The sequence below is a fragment of the Amblyomma mixtum genome, chromosome 5 (genome assembly GCF_055824585.1).
Source record: "Amblyomma mixtum isolate Tamu chromosome 5, ASM5582458v1, whole genome shotgun sequence".
NCBI classification, from domain to species: Eukaryota; Metazoa; Arthropoda; class Arachnida; order Ixodida; family Ixodidae; genus Amblyomma; species Amblyomma mixtum.
Window position 1 is genome coordinate 61,660,536 of NC_143016.1, and position 16,581 is coordinate 61,677,116.

The following is a 16,581-nucleotide window of genomic DNA, read 5'->3' on the forward strand; positions in this document are numbered from 1 at the left end:
CCGACAGGTTGCAGCGCCAGAACGCCGACACCTCGACTCCAGACGAGATTCAAATGAGTCCTTATAATTCTTCTGTATCTCGGAGCGTGGACCTTAACGTCCTTGATATTTCCGCCATCTCACACAAATCACTACAGAGCGACTTCGAAATCTGGAAATTTTATAGTTACTATTACATTATTGTACGTTGTACGTTACGCATATTACATATGTTACGCGCATACACCCGAGAGCTACGCGATTGGAGAGCCACACTGGAGTTCTTCGAATTAATTTCGACGAGCTGTAGTTCTTTATTGCGCACCGACCTTGTTCGCCCAATTCCACGTGTTCAAAACAATCTCTCTTGGCGTATGCCGAAACACAGCTGTTTATACACGTGGAATTTCACTGACACTTCTCCGTTTCGAGTGTGCTGCTCTTTCGGAAATATTTCGCTGCATGATATTCCCCTAATGGTGCTCTCGCGTCTCTCCACTTGCTAAGCGCTTTCTAAAATTTGATCATAAATGCTCCGCCGAATTTTCAAACACACTGCTCCTCGCTTTCAGTCTGCGGCGGTTTCACTAATGGCGTTTCTCAGTTGCACAAGAGTCGACAACGGAGACATCGCGATTGCCTCCCGCTGCTATATATAAGCACCGCGTTTCGAAGGATCGTTTAGGAAAGCCCGAAGTTGAGGCGAACTATTTGGTAGCGCAGTACGTGACTTACAATCTGTCGAAATATACAAACGTATACACCGTCGATACTTGTTGCAAACGTTTTATTGGAGCTGCGCAATGGAAGCGAGCGTTCTTGATTCAGAAAGGGCGACCATGTTTACGGCAATATTTGAGCGAGGGATATTTGTGTGATACTCCTGTGGGAAGCAGCTTGTCACCTCGGAAATAATTGCAGAGCTTAACAATTAAAAACGAGTCTCAAATGTGGCGAATATCTGAAATCCCGCTGTATTTGGGATTTATTATTTCGTCACGCTTTGTGGACTGGATGCTATAGAAATCGGACAAGCCTTTATTCATTTCGCAGGGTAATGCGTTGACATCAAACTTTTCACCTGCGGCCTTCAGTGATATTTGACCTTGCATGTTGACGTCCAACATATGATGACGTCCAACTTTTCATCCATCTTTCACTGCAAACGCATACACAGGGTGTATTTATTAAAGTTGTAAGGAGCTGGGAAGTATAGGAATGGGGCATTCTTTGTGTTGCGTGGGTGTCAGTAACACTCCCGACACCACGCCGTATTGCGTTTGGTATGGGGCGTATCTGCTCCACCGGGAGCATCTTCTTTCTATCCTTCTACCCTGACTCTGGCAGCCACCTTCGTTCAAAAGGAGAATTGGCTTCGTACGCTACAGAAGAGCTACTCCTGCTATTTACCGCTCCACTGCAAGTAGATAGTTCTCTTTGTGCCTGCAAACGCCTCGTTTGAAGTTACTGCGGACACAAAAGCATCCTTCATTTAAAAGTGAAATTTGTTTACATACGGTCCTCCAGAGTCGCCTTCGATACAAGTTAAAGCGAGAGTACATTCAAATTCAGTGCTAACATTTGGATATGGCACTGAACTGAGCAGCTGCCACGTGTGTGACATTTTATAGGTGCGTGTAATAGCGTCCTGACTTACGCCAGCCAAAACTAATTTACCCTCGCAATGATAGGTATATGGCAGGCTTCTTCCGGGATTAACGACGTTACCTTTGGCCTCGTATTACGTCGTAATAGAAAACTATAGCATTCAGCTGCTATCCAGTCATAACGTAGCCCTTTCGAGTGCGTCATCTGTCGTCATAGGATCTAAGGGGGCTTCGAAACAGGGCTCAGTGAGAAAGCGAAATCGTCTTGGTGATAAAGTCTGCCGCTTTTCAGCATTTAAGCCGGTTGAGAGCTGAGTTAGGACTGCAGGTTTCTAAGATCTTGGGTGAGTGGTGTATACGAGGTGTACACGAGGTTTACCCAAGGTTTTCATGTGGTGGACAGGGGACGGGAAGATCTTGTGAGGTATCACACAACGCAAGTCAATCTCTATTTAACGCTGTGGTTTACGGGCGGGCTAGCGGCCTATGCGGTCACCAACGGTTGCAGCTCTGATGTGTTTCCGTGTGAACGCAGTCGCAGGCCAGGCGTCAATATCAAGTTTCAATAAACTGCGTGTTGATTGTTCACTTTTGGTTTTCATAGTTTTGCCACCTGTTTCGCTCGATAAAAGCGCTGGATATCGTGTCAATGTACGTTAGATAGGGCACATTTTGTTTTCTCTCTGTGTTTTCCCTCTCCCCCTCTTTGTTGCGGGGGTATGCAAAAAGCGGGGTCATATACATTTAACCCCTAATTAATTACTCCCTATATGATATGCACTCTGGGCTCTTTTAGGCGGAAAAGTTCATCGCCATCGGTACAAGAACTGCATTCTATCACAAAGGTCAGCATGTGAATTATTTGTATGCAAAGCATATCAAATTCCTGCGAGGTCAGGCGTCTGAGTGGTGACGTTAATGCGCCGAGCTTAAATTTTTTTTGTGACATGCAGCTATACATGCGTTCCTTTTATAGATCTACAGTTTGTAACGGTCTGGTGCTTTTATTCTTCAAAGTTTAATCCATTAAAATATTGGATAAGCCTTCCAAAAGTCGAACTTATAATACATACAGGGTCGAAAATGTCGATTAATGCAATGTCTCGACGAGCTTATTTCGTTCCGTGTTGTTTACTTTTATATTTCTGTTTTCGTCGATCTTATGGTCACGTTCCTGAAGTCGCTGAGGGTGCCGCGTTTCTGTGGCTTTTCACTCCGAATAATTGTTTAGTTGCTTCACAACAAACGTCACAGCCATAATTTTCTGACGCATGTCTGCCATGAGAGGCTACAGTCATTTCATTTCTTGAAAAAATAAAAACTGAAAATAAAGGTCCTAGTCATTGTTCATTAACTGTCAACGCCCTATTACAACATGTGCATAGAAGAGAAATGCAGCAAAGGAACAATAGCAATCTTCACATGAACAACGCTGGCAGCATTTTTCTTATGACCGTTGGTTTTCGATTTTGTTTTTCTTTTTCATTGTTATTTTTACTTTCCGCTGGAGTTTATGCGAAATGCTTAGGATTCTTTTGGCGCAGATCAGAGTGACTATCTCCATTGGTTTTATGCGAAGAAACTCCATGACTTTCCACAATGCAGCCGTCTTAATGCAAGTGTCGACAAAAAAAAAGCTGTTTGGATTGCTTGCTTATACGTTGCTCAGGATAGCATTTCGTCATATTCATTCCGTTTCCAGATGCTACTTTCCATTTCTTTTTATAGATTGGCTTTATGCGCGCGTCTTCGCGGAATCCCAAGAATCTGCAAGTGCCAACGAACGAAAAGTTTTGCAATCTATAAAATGCTGGCATGTGCGGCTGCTGTTTCGCGCATTCCAACATCAGTTGACGCAACTAAGTTCGCTAGTGTTCAACAGCACCAATAGCGCCTCGGCGGAGGGCCCAAGGAAGAGCGATAAAACGCCTGCTGCCGCGGCTGCATTTCGATGGAGGCAAATGCAAAATTGTGCGATGTCAGCGCTCGTTAAAGAACCCCAGGTGGCTGAAATTAATCCGTAGTGTTTCGTAGCCAACGTGCATGAGATCCATGGGCGTGTTTCTGCCGCGACCAGGCGTTGGATAAAAGCAGGAGCAGGACCAATGCCAGGAGACCACAAGAAATGAACGCGAAATGAATCGTCCCATAATACGGCCCCTGGTACACGAAGATGGCTGAGGCAGGACTGCGATCATTCCAGATCAATGGGAGTAAGGACGTTTGTCCAACTGTTGAAGTAGCTTGGCTGTTGATGATGATGATAACGACTCGAAACGGATGACAAACTCCACCGGTGCTTCCCTCAACAAGTGTGTAATGGCATTCGTTACAAAGAAAAAAAAAGTAAGCGATATCGACCAACTTTCTGTTCTCGCTGCCAACCCTGTCATCAATTTCAAACGATTGAAAAAAGCAACGCTACAACTTCGGATGGCGTGACACAGCTCACTGTCCCAACTGTCAAGAGATCAGGGCAGACACAGAACACACTCTCTATTCATGTAGCACTGCTATTACCTCTTCTTATTTCCCTCACCCTCCCCATTCTTCCTGGAGTGTTTGGCTTCACTCGGGCATGGCAGATGATCAGCGGGCCTTATAGCAGAGCAAGCGCTTTTCTTCCCTTAGACTTAGCGCTGGCCTTAAATAAAGTTGTTTCCTCCTCCTCCTCCTCCTCCCCGGCACGCCTTCAGTGCAGTTGTTGCGCTGGAACCGCGAGTTTGTCCTGATTTGGCTCCCCCTTGTCCACTGACAAAAACCCAACTTCATAAATTTCGGCATGAATCCCGCAGAACTAATCAGAGCGTGACATGTATACCATTAATCCAGCCTAGCGTCCGCGTGTTGTGATTTTTCTTTTCTTTTTTTCATTTCTTATGGCCCTCTGCCATCGGTCACTGCTACCGGTGACCGTGAGAGATGACGTCATACTGGTCGTGTCAGAAATGCGCCCTTGTTGCCACTTGAATAAACGCACCTCATGCCCATGCCGCGCGCACTGCATGGTGGAATGATGCCGACGAATGACAGAGCATGACTACGCGTTTGATGCGCCTGTCGAGCTCGGCGTTAATACCGTCCCGAGAAGAAACTGCCCTGTGGCTGTGCGAGGAATTGGAGTAACATATGGTTCTTGCGACACGGCCGGACTGGATGTGGCTGCAGTATAGGTTTGCTAGCAACGGTGCCGCGCCCGGTCCAACTGTGCTTGTAATTGGCTGTTAGCTCTCATGCTGCTCTCGTCACGACTGACGTCACGGACAATTGAAACAATAACGAGATGCAGGTCTGGCTTCAGTTCTTTGTTTACGAGAGTACAGCGGAAGCGTATCGTCCAGCGTCATTTCCGTGTCTGCGTTGACGTGTCTATGAAAAACGGCCCAGTCTCTTTGGAGTCACAGACCGCCACAGTAGCGACCGAAACACGCTGTACCTGAGAGAGCGCGGAAATAACCTGCCAAGACAACAGCTTGGGCATGTTGGTTACTTCGGGCTCTTTTCAATATTTCAATCTCAACTTCCAAACTCTTACAGCGCCTGTCCCATGTCCTGTCCCGTCGCTCTGCGCTGTTCCATCACAACGGAAATAACCTCTTGACAACAACAGCGCGGTCGGAACACGGACAAGAAAGACTGACACAAGCACAGACGCTGCTCCGCTTTCCAGCAGTCTACGTACACTATACGCCATCAAGGTCAATTACAAATACGGCGCGTATGGTATAGCATTAAAGCCTCTTTACTTAACGATGCGGATTCACGCCGGACCGAATTACCGACCTCAAGGACGAACCGCGCCGCGTCATGACATGGATTCAGGCCAACCAACTCGTGTCCGCGGACGGAAAAAGGGGCACGCTTTTTCGCCTTGGGGTCTGCTGTTTTCATCCTTTCAGCATAGTACGGTCCCTTTACTTGACGTGACGTCACAGATTCGTCCGCGACCTCATCCTTCGTTTGAATGCACCTTAATGTAGTGGAATCACCTTGATTCAACTGGAAGCACTTTGCCACTAAGAGCTTGTATAAAATGGAACTGGCTGTGTTGCTAGCAGTTATAGTTCCTAACATACACATAATGAAAAATAAATAAAGCGAGACAGAGATAAACTGCGCACGTTACAGAGTCTTACATAGTCTGCTTTATCTTCTCCGCCTGTGACCCAAGTAACGGCAAAACGCCGTGCCTGAAGCCCGGATCGGTTCGTTTGACAGATTTGCGACAGCCACAAGAACAGGTCACATATACCTTTCAACAGGGTGTCCAACTTAGACACGACTGGCTCGCGAGCCTGGATAAATTAATATTTCGTACACCGAAATAAAGCTCCTGGTTGATCATTCACTCTAATCAGAAACGAGTAAAAAGGGAGTAAAATGTCTCCTAGAGAACACCCTTTTATAAAAGGGATAGGACAGTTTACTTTCTTTTTACTCCCACGAGATTGTATTCGTGTTTAAAGTGTTTAGCTCTCTCGCAATGAAGCAGTCTTTACAGACTCCCCACCACCACATTCCTTTTTTTTTCTTGCTTTTTGTTAAACAGGTACGCAACCTCAAGGGACCCGAAAGCAACCATACAGCTGCACTTGATTGCAGATTAAAGTTATACCACGCTCTCAAAATATTTTTTTCTTTTTTCTGACTTCAACGCACTCGCAGTCTCGTTTAATGACGTCGTTATGAAACAATCCTCGCACGTTCTCGCTCAAGTCAGGTGCGTAACTGCAGGGGTGGTCGGGTAAAAAAATGGACGCTCATACACTGGCGGATGAATGAGCGAGAGAGAGAGAAATTAGTAAGTGCGCGTGTGAATAAGTGAGGGAAAATGACTGCGTGGGTGAATGAAAGAGTGGAGTGAATGAGGGAGGGAATAAGTAAAGGGGTGGGTATTTGAGTGATGGCTAAGTGAGAGAGTGAGGTATATGTATGGGCAGAAGGTGAGATATAGAGGTGTGTGGATGAGTAAACGTATGAGAGTAAGAATAAGTATGCATGATTCGTTGCAAAGCATTCAGGTCGCCTGAAGTATCAGGCAGGGCCGCTTCCGTAGGAACCATTGGTAGGGTACTGGCATCGAGGCCAATACTGCCCGGTCGCGCTACAGTCGACGAACCTCTCCACCCCTGACGCAGGCAGAAAACGCATTGTTTAAAAGACTCTGATTGGCTGGAGCGTTTGCGGGTGAGGAGGTTAAGAACACAGTGTGTGGTACACTCGCTGGCGGTCAGATGAAAATCGAAGCACCTCCTTACGGATTTCATGGACAAACATTGCCGTCTGACTTCACTACATAGAACGCCGCTACCGCCAGCAAGGAATGAACTGTTGGCAATTGCCGGGAGTGTTAGTGGGTAATGCTTTTGCTAGAATTCTCTGCTGTCAGTTCCAACACTTGTTTGGCGCAGATCACGATTCGGGTGCAGCGCAAAGTTCATGCGGAAGACGAAGGACATCCTTACAGGCAGTTGAAACTCCCGCAGGTGGCCATGAACACGTGCTTATCACCAGCTTGAGAGCGCGTGCAGCGTACGCCTTCCCTTGGATTTTAGTTCATTTAAGGTGAACCTAAGTCGACAGCCAGCCCTGTCCCGTGACCGTTTCTTCATCGTGCTCGTCACCAGCTTGAGAGCGCGTGCAGCCGTATGCCTTCCCTTGGATTTTAGTTCATTTAAGGTGAACCTAAGTTGACAGTCAGCCCTGTCCCGTGACCGTTTCTTCATCGTCTTGTTTCTCGCTGCTTTTTAACATGAGCATTAGCGATTATATTTCAATTAATGCTTAATCGCAACGGTTGCCAATCTACCAAGCTGCTACGTGCTGCGCATTCTGCGGCTGTCATTTCTGAGGCTGTGGCTTCGTTACTAGCCATTTTATGCTACTTCTATTTACCGCTACAAGGTGACGATGGAGGGCCAACGCAAAAGTTCCTGCAAGTTGATATTTCTGGAAACTCTTAGCATGAAACCATACATGGTTTACATTCTCCGCCACCATCCTCTCTGGGGGCACTTATCTCATATCCATACTACTTTACGACGAGAAATACGTTCGCAGTTGGAACTGTATTTTCGTGCATTTCGAGAGCGCAGTGGTAGTGCCGAAACAGCCGTCGAGTCTCCTGAGCTCTGTGACATTTTGCTGCGTACACTCGCTTATTATTTCTACCGCATATGTTCGCGGTACTGCGTTGCACAGGCTTACACAGCGAGCGCCAGACGATGCACAGATCGCGCATTTTTCCGCCTCACTGGGTAATTCTTACGCACTTTGTTTTTTCTTAGTGCAGTATTATTACCTTCGATCACAGCCTGCCAAGTGGCCCCCGCGCTTCGGCGGGGCTGAATATTATACATTTGTTGCCCTCCGCGGCAGGCCCCCGGATCGAAGGCTGCGTGACTTGATCTCGCGATCTGCTGCTCACGAAGGCGCGCTAACGAGCTCGCCCTTGTGCCTCGAAAAATAGATATCAAAGTTGCCTGTGCTCCGGCAACGCGTCCTGGTATCCCGCACGCCGCATTCTGCGCGGGCTTACGCATATTTGGAGCAACGGAAAACTTCCCGGCTGCGCGCACACGCTGTGATCGCAGCCACCTCGGTACCAACTCTAGGTAGACGACGCGCGGTCACGCAAGCAAACATGTAAACAAACCAGCACGCTAGCTGCCTCGCCGCCGACCGTCTACGTGTGACCCAACCCAAAATCTCATGATGCAAGCCCCCGCGAACGCAGTGCCGATGGAGAACAGCGACCTCCCCTTCATGACGACATCCCTACGCCGGGTCTCCGTCGTCACTCCTCAGCGCTCCGCCACCAGCTCCACGCTGATCCCTTCCGTAACAAGCAGGCAGGTCAAACAGCGGATGCTAGAAAACGCGCGCATTTTTTCGAGCTCCAGCAGAGGGACAAGCGTCGGCCATCCCCCACCTCCCCGCACGCCCCCTGCCTGCCGGCCCCTCCGAATGCGGTTTTGTTGTTGCCTCCCGCGACCTATGAATGATATGCGGCAAACAGCAACAACAGCAGCAGCATCCAGCGGCGGCGGCTGCAGCAGATGCGCGGTGGCGTCGGCCCTGCCGCCGCATGTCGTCTACTTCTCCGTCCGGCGTCCCTCCCTCTCCCCGAAGGGCGGAGTGGCGAGCAAGGAGGAGAGCGAGAGGAAGAGGAGGCCAGCATTCCAGTTCAACGACGCACGCACACACCACGACGTCGACGGGGCTGCTCCTTCTTGGTGCGCGCTTTCACACAAAGGCCCCGAGGGGAATTCCTGCGTGCCGCGCCGGTCGCGTCTCCCGCAGGTTCCTCGGAAAGCGGCTGCCGCTGCGGCCGCCGTAGCGCTGCGCCGCTGCTTCTCTCCTACGGGCGGCAACCGCATTCCTCGCGCAGCTGCCGCCATCGCCGCTGCTCGCCGCCGCCGCTTCGTTCGTGCTGGCGGCCTGGCGGCGGCGATGGCCGAGCGTTGGCACGCTCCTCCCGCTGCTCGCCCCCCACCGCCCCCCTCCTTTCTGGACCCGCGCGAGTGCGCGCGCGTTGTTCTATTCATATCCACCAGGGAGCGCCAGGTCGTAATATGCCGGCTGCCGCCTCCCTAACCGTGCCGCATCGAGGAATGCGAGGCGTGTGTCCGACGATTGAACGAAACTGACGACGCAGGAAGGCAGGCACGCACAACACCACGGCGCATAGCAGAGAGAGGAAGGACCCGTGCGTCGAGGGGGACACCCTCCTCACCACACCGAGTGGTGCACGGCTGCGGTGTGATCGCGCCGTCCGACAACAGGGGCGAGGGGAGACCCATGCGTGGCGCGACGAACTTTCCTAATTTCGGTAGTGGGCAGGCACGCGAATTCAGGATGCTACGATCGTAGGCGGGAGAATTTTTAGCCTGCTTAATTGGGTCTGCTACAAGGTAGTGGTAAACGTTCTGAGGGGACCGCGGCTTGGAGGCGATTACGAAGGTGAAGGGACTTTCTGAGTACCTCACGCCTGGCTTGACGCACTTTTCAGTTTTTTGTATATATTGATTTTCTAGTGAAATATGGGGGACGTCCAAGCTGAGGTTGCTTGCCGAAAAAAAAAAAAGAAATATTCTATACGACTGCATTTTTTAACAATTATTATTTTGCTTCGGCTGTACAGCACTACATAACGGTACCGAAGGACATATCGATGTGATGGAAGCTCCTCAAGATGTATAATTTCTTTTGTCTGGAAGTCTACCGCTGTACGCCTGGAAGTATCGCCTATTTTCGTCCATCTGGCGCATAAGCAAGTGTTCACCACGGATTTTAACAGGAAAACAGAGTTTACTAGCGCAACGCTAACTGCTCAAAATCAACTGCCTTCACAAACTGACAGGAGCCGCAGAGAAACATGCAACGTGCAAAATATTGCATTGCTACAGCGAATCCTTGTATAAATAATGTACGCTTGCGACACAATGGGCTTAATTTTATGAGTGCGCGATCAGACAGTTACTCTGGCCACTAGAGGAGCGCTGGATTTCTCAGTGCACCAGGCTAAGGGTCACTCCCATGCAGCTGCTCCTGTTATATTTTGTAATTGTTTGAGGCTTCTTGGAATCACTTTTGAAACCACAGGTGCATACGTGCTAAAAGCGTGAACCATGCAAGGGTGCGATAAGGGCGCAGGCTAGAAGCAATTTTTGCAGGCTATCATACACTTAATCAGGTGCTTCGTTTACAGTGTCACGTCCGGTTCTTGCTGCGTTAACTCGTTAATGATACAGTGCACACCCGTATATTACACCACATACACTTGTCCCGTCTCCCGAGACTCTTTTACTGCCTCGAAGCTACTTTGAATGAATGGACACCGCATAATTGCTAATACTACGCTGTACGCGGCCAACCAGAATTAAATAAAAAAAAGGCGTCACAACAGGCAGCGATTTCTCTCTCTCTCTCTCTTTCACGGTTGTTCACCCTGTTTACGCTCTCCCGGAGCATGTGTGGGTGCTGTACATTCAGAGATTCTAGCAGACATACCCAGCCTCCCACACTCTAGGCAAGGGCTCTGCACGCTCGTCCAGTCAAGCCTACAGAAAAGAGGCAGGGTAAACAAGAACAAAAAAAAGAAGCTGCTCATTTTGTTGTTGGTTTTTTTTTTTGGCTTTTCCGTCCTGCATTCTGTCTCGAATCTTTAGACATCAACCCCTTAGGTTTTGCTCTAGCTAGCGGGGTTATGGCGCATGCGTACATTGGTCGTACGAAATACACGCGGCGTTTTAAATATTAATTACTTTTAATTATTTTAGATCTGTTTATTAGGGGCTATCGGCTAACGCCCAACAGTTCTGGGGCGAGACAAACACCCAAATCAAACGCCTTCCTCCGGGCACCTCTCGTATAAACACATATACGCACCGTAAACCAGCGTATTCGACTCATCACTTTTAAGTACAAGTGTCAGTAATGTTAGTTTTTATATCAGAATGACGTCACTAGAAGAAATAAAATATATACACGAAATGGCGAGCACATAGACGCACATTATAGATGGCACAGAGAAGCTCAAAGACAGTGTGTCTTTGAGGAGGAAGTTGCTGATATCTGCGAAGCAGGATCAGGCGATACATCAGAGTGTTCTAAGGGCCGAGGAGAGTGGGCAAGTAATTTCAATCAAGTATTGTATCGAGAAAAAATACTTTCTACAGGTTAGTCTTCGCAGAGTAGCAACGGGTCGCCCTAGTTATAGGTGGAGGATTGAGTAATAGCTGAGATCAACCGCGAGCTTGAGAGTGCCTAAGAAATATAAAAAATTTAAATCTTACGAATTCTTCGCCTTCACGGGAGGTTACAGATTCCATCAGCTGCCATCAAAATTCACAAATATAATCACACGACCGTGCCTGTCGTAAATGAAAACATCGTGTTCTCTATTTTTTGTCGAGTGAGATTGAACTTAAATAGTTACGCGGATATAGCTAACACTTGTGGAGTGAGACGTCCGCTGTTCGGAAGTTACAAGAAATCCGATTTCCTGAGTGACAATGTGTGCACTTTTGGGCTCTCGTTTCACTTTTTAAGTTCGTGTTTTGACTTTCCGTCTGTCCTCGTTAGTACGTCGTACACAGCGGCTTTTCAAAAGTTTACAGAAGCAGTTCCACCAAAGAAATTTCATTTTTTTGCTTGCGAGGCATTTATCTTGAGATTTGATGGCGCGTATGCAAAGCGTGAAATCGCAATTACGCTACATATCTGCTTTCCAAGATGCATAAAAAGGCTGTGGTGAAATTAATTTTTTTTTCCGCAACTGTTGCTTTCCATAAACTTTTTACTGGTGTTGTAAGCCTTTGTTGACGTCAGCTGTGCATTCTCTGCTGACGTGTTTGATAAACGGAGCACTGTGCCTGGTCACCCGCGCAGCGCCTGCATTCCTTCGCGTGCTCACGGTCGCGCATGGGATGAGACGTTCGACTCCCTTTCCTATGCCTCGGTGCATTGCTTCTCTTTCTTCCCCGCTGGCCTCTCTGTCTCGCATGAACGAAGCGGAACCAGAGCGGAGCGCCGCGGCGAAGAGAGAAATCTAAAAGTCCTCTGCCATTTCATTTTTTATTTCGTATAGCTCGTTGTTGTGCAATAGTCGATGCTTTCTCTCGTACAGCCTTAACGACGACAGCGTATGCGGCAGCAAAGGTGCATACAAGGAAAGTCGGAGGGGGAGGATGTGGAAAGGGAGGGGGGGGGGGTTGATACGGATGGATGGTATTGATCTCCTTGCCCTCATGCATACTGTCGATGCTGAACATTCACCACCCGCTGGTCACCCTGAGAATGCCCACCGAGCGCTTCCAAAACTAGGGGTTCTATGTTGAAAGCTACAAATGCATGCCCGCATGGATGCCATGATTGAGAGTGCATTTTAAAAGGCATAAATAACGGCAAAAATAGAGAATGTACTTCAATTAAATTTAGTCGGGCTGGGGCACGGCTCACAACACCCTCCAAACATTCTCTCTCTAACTAAAAAAAAAAAAAAATTCAGAGGGACGCCCGATTACGTTAAAGGGCAACTGCAGCACTTTTTTGAGAATTTCGCGATATTCAAGAATTCAAATCTATATAGGCTGTAGGTGAAGTATGCCAAGTGTTTTTGCACTAGCATTTAAAATAGTGACGTGATCGACGACTGAATTTTGCGCTTCTCCTCAGTGCGCCGGAGGAGTTCAGGAAAATTCAGCGTGACGTCACGGAAGGCACGATTTCAAGTTACCGCTGTCGTCAGCCACACCCTGCCCTGCCAAACAACTCTCCGTAGGGCTTCGGTGGCGTTGGTTTTTTTCCTCCAAAACAGGCGTTTGTGCGTTGGAAATGAACCAATACCTTCGATGACGTCATCATGCACCCCCCTCTTGGCGTTGTGCGCTGCGAAGCTTGATGGGCGTCCGGATTTTAATCGGTGCACTATTTCAAGTGCTGGCCCAAAAAGACTTCGCATGCTTTACCTGCAAGTTTCACAGATTCGACCCTCTTATTCTCGTTGATTTCTAACACCTATGCAGTTTCCCTTTAAGTGTTGGCTATGCGATATCATTAGCAGCTGCTGATTCATTTACCGGATGTGAAGTCACTTCCCTCCACTCATGGGAATGCTCCAGTCTGTTGACATCGTTTCCGTGCAGCCAATCAGCGAATCTAGCCTCTGACGACACTTATTCCCCCCATTAGGCTTCTAACGATATCTCATTAAAGAGGGCGGAGAAGGGCTGCTCAGTATTTTCTCCGCTCAATACGGTGGGAGGAATGCTGAACAGCTAACATGGGATTAGAGGAAACTGATATTTTTAAAAAGAAGTTTTTTGTTTATTATTATTAAGAATACAATCCAGGTTTTTCGTAATGGCGCCCTTCATAGTGTTAAAGTTGCACTTAGGCACGCAAGCTTCACCGGCGGATAAGACTAGTGCCGCGGCGCCAGCTTGAAGTGGATGGTTTTCACATTGTTTCTTTCTGATAATCTTCTACAACGGTGTATTTCCTGTCTGCCGCGCTGATAACCCTCATATCTGCGTTTCAAGATTGTAACTTCCTGTTGTTTGTAGACTGCAAATACGATGTTTCATTATTTCTTTCAAGGCGTGGTCGGGAAGGCAGTTTAACACTGTAATATCAGATCCCAGAGTACTAAAGGGCTCGAAAAAAAGTTCAGTTGACCAAATGGCAGTTATTGGGCAAGGCCTGGACCTCTTTTAGAAGGGATATATGTTTCTTGAATGTACGCGTAAAATAATCCCGTTATAGATCAAGGTGTTCTATAATAGGCATCCGTTATAACCGCGTAAATTCCACATTTGATATGAGTCTGAGCAAAGCTGAGGGCGCGCGCGGGCGCACGCACGCACGCACGCACACAACGCAAAACAACCGATTTTTGGCTCGTGTATTGACGTGTGTACATTAGCTGAAAAATTACATTTTACAGCTATAAGTGGGCACCGTGAACTCCGTAGCCTGTACGTATATACGTATGTGCAGCTCTATCGGAACCTGCAAATAAATCATTTGCTTTGCTATATTTGACGCTTTTGAAAAAAGAAAAAATACAAGGCATCCTGTGTACCAGCTGTACACAGATGCATTAAGCTGGGCTTCGTGGAGTTTAAATGCGCTCAGAAAAAGTGTTCCCACGTGTTTGAGGTGGGGGGGGGGGGGGGGGGGGGGTCGCAGTAAAGAATGTCGCATGTGAATGTTCCCCAGCTGTGCTTTGTGGAGCCTCGCTCACGTCAATGAAATGCGCTCAAAAGTTTTCTTTTTTTTTTTTTTTAAAGGACAAAGGATCCGTGGGGCGAATACAGGAGAGAAGAACGTCCTATCCCAGCTTCGCAACCACAAATTAGGTCGGCAGATGTGAGGTTTCAGGCACTGTCTTCCTCTTCTTTACTGTTATCTTTTTTTTTTCTTTTTAACGCACTGGAATGTGCTTCAAGGCGCAAGCTTTCGCTCTAGAGTGCTTGTAGAGCAGTGCAATAAAGTGATAAGAACGCATTCATTCGCGACTGGACTTCTTCGCGATAAGCCAGCAGCACAATGCAGCCTGTAAGTCATAGGACAATAGAGATAAGATAGTTTAATGGCGCCTCTGTTAAGCAACGCGCACGCCGCAACGGGCGCCTGGCGGGGGCTGATCAACTTTATTATCCTTACAATCAACAAAAGCAAAAGATTGTGGCATACCAACACTCTATCAAGTATTGGGTTCTGAAATGAAACGCAAGTTTCGCTCGCTTGCACTCTATATCGCAAAGTGTTGCAGCACGAATGCAAAAATGTCTCAGAAGGGAAGAGAGATAGGAAGCGGCAGAGAGAAGGATTTTTTCCAGAGGTATTTTACGATGAAGCATAAATACAGGGGTGAAAATTATCATATAATAAGGTTTATTTAACTTCTGACCGTAACGCATCTGGCGTGATGGCGTTGGGTCGGCTGCGATGGACCCTCGCCTTCTCAGAAGCCAACGAGGCCTTCTCACGTATGCAGGCCTATTCAACAGACTGTATGATTCCCAGCTTCCAGAAACTATCGGGTGTTTGCGACATGTCGCATAACTTTTTCCTTCTTCTCACGGGAGAGTAAACTGCTTTCGCAAGGAAAACATTTTATTCGAAGCGCCTTGCGTGCAGCACTGACACTGTACTGATACCTTTGTATCTACTCTGCTTTTATCGCCATAACAATTATAAGTCAAAGTTTTACACGTAGGACTGAATTCTCTATAAAGTTCAACTATGTTAATCTGAAATGTGCCATATGAATCATCTGGTCAAGTTTGGCGAGGAAATGAGGAAGCAGCACGTGCATCAAAACCCAAAATTCAATTTAAGATTAGACAACAGGAACGAAAAAAAATATACGAACATGAATGAAAGGAGATTGCGGACTTCTCGATAGCGCTCTTGGACGATTAGCGCACATGCATGTTTTGGCGCAGTCCTCGCAACCCACGAAGGGAGTGGGAGTAGAGGAAAAATAAAGTCTGCGACTGTCATTAGCGTGTTTTCCTTCTTTACTACTGCGAAATGTAAAGCGTCGCGAAAGACTTCAGCACGTGCCTTCCTTGAAAATCCGTTAAAGGCATTCCACGCACGTAAACTGCCGCTCCGGTACGAAATAGCTGCGTGCTGCGACATGGCGCTCGTTTCCGCTGACCAAACGAAGACGTTTAAATGGTTTTAACGCGAGCGTTTTGTCAGCATAGAGCAATGCCCGTAAGGGGCGAAAATGCTTTTGTTTCCGATAAAGAGTATTTGCGGGTGCCTTCCGCTAGACAATAACAAAACGCGTCGGAAGTTGCACTCCTCAAGCCACAAATGAGTGTTCGAAAATGGAACGTCTGTACACTCTGCGGCATTTAGCGAGGTCAGCATTAACGGCACGTGAAATTTTACACCATATTAATGAAACGAAATGGTAGTGCCAGATACATAATAATAGGTCAGTTTCTTGAGATCAGATGCGCATCCACAATTACGAGCAACTTCTCAGCAATATTTAGCAAGACTCTGCTCAAAAATTTCGAACCGGAGATGAGGCAGTTACTGCGTCATTTCGTTTCCTCAAAAAAAAAAAAAAACAATTTTATTTTTGATTTTTATATACATTGATACATTTACTTCATTTTATTCTTATTTGTGACTATTTTGTAGATCAGGCTCAGACGAATGAAGAGTAATCATCAAATATACCCTTGTTTATCAACCGGACGCTGCTGCGTTGAAGTTGGCTGCTTGCATTTGGCAGCCGACGGAAGCAAGTTCTTTCCATCGCAAGCAACGTAAGACAGCCGAGGGGAAACTCCGCATCCTTTGCGCGCCCAGCCAGTCACTTTGGCGTCACTTGGAGCCGGCCCATCTGCCTCCCTAGCCGGCGGGGTTCTTAAGCGAAAAGAACCAAAAGCAAACCCCGCTGAGCGCCCTTTCATTGGTCAGTCGCCGACGCGTGACTAGAAACTCCGTCTTGGGAGTTTTGTGC